Raw genomic sequence first — 899 nt, forward strand, 5'->3', positions numbered from 1 at the left:
TAGCAAGTGCGCCCTTTGGAAGCCCAGCAGCCTCAAGCCACGCTCTGCCTTCTGTCTTGTGGGGTGGGTTGGTTTGTTTTGGTTTTTATTTTTCAGAATAACCTCCTTTTTTAAAAAAATATTTATTTTCTTGCTCGCTGCGTGGCGGTTGGCAGAGCGGAGGGCCGAGGCCTGGATGCCTTCCCATGGAGGAGACTGAGGAAGAGTGTGTGTCTGTGTGTGTGTGTTGTTTGTGTCTGAGGGTCAAATTCCGAGCTCCTCGCAACGTCTGGGGGCAAAGTTCCAAGAACCTTACCCCTCAGCCCAGGTTCCCGGAGATATTTGGGTCCTTAATTCCCCTTTTGCTTCCTGTGAGCACTGCTTCTTGTGGTTCTAGGCAGCAGAGTGTTTGAGGCTTGTTTATTTTGACAGGGAGCTTGGATAAAGCGATTGGGGAGTGCAGAACTTTGCTCCCAGTTCGTGCATGGTTCCCAGTTACAGCCCAGTTCACCCTGCTAAGATCCTGCCCAGGTTCCTGAAGATATTTGGGTCCTTAATTCCCCTTTTGCTTCCTGTGAGCGCTTCTTCTTACGGTTCTAGGCAGCAGAGTGTTTGAGGTTTGTTTATTTTGACAGGGAGCGCCCTCGCGGGAAAGAACTGGTTTCCTTAGACCCGCTCTGAATTCTTCCCCCTGCGGGTTCAAAGCTCCTCACCCCCCCTCCTCCCCGCGGCCGCCGGTGTCCCCGCTGCCGTGCCCCGGGGCGGCGGTGAGGGGCGCAGCTCCCGGCCCGGGCCCGGCGCAGAGGGCGGGGGGATTTCCAAGCGCCGCCGGGCGGCCTCGCCGCTTCCTCCTTCTTCTTCTTCTTCTTCTTCTTCACCCCCCCCACCCCCCGGTCCCCCGTCCCCCTCCCTCTGCCTTT

At 56.7% G+C, this 899-nt stretch overlaps 1 protein-coding gene across 2 annotated transcripts in view; it reads left to right on the forward strand.

The window, feature by feature from the left end:
• IRF2 (interferon regulatory factor 2) overlaps nt 1-899 on the forward strand; it is a 48,160-nt gene that overhangs the window by 1,897 nt on the left and 45,364 nt on the right. Inside the window, exon 1 of one of the 2 annotated variants that reach the window (XM_014945629.1) lies at nt 2-63. The exons of the other annotated variant lie outside the window; for it this stretch is intronic. The gene's annotated coding sequence lies outside the window, so the exon portion shown is untranslated. Of the gene's footprint in view, nt 1; nt 64-899 lie in introns of those variants that run through there. 2 annotated transcript variants of the gene reach the window in all.

The sequence above is a fragment of the Calidris pugnax genome, unplaced genomic scaffold (assembly GCF_001431845.1).
Source record: "Calidris pugnax isolate Ruff unplaced genomic scaffold, ASM143184v1 scaffold58, whole genome shotgun sequence".
Lineage (NCBI taxonomy): Eukaryota > Metazoa > Chordata > Aves > Charadriiformes > Scolopacidae > Calidris > Calidris pugnax.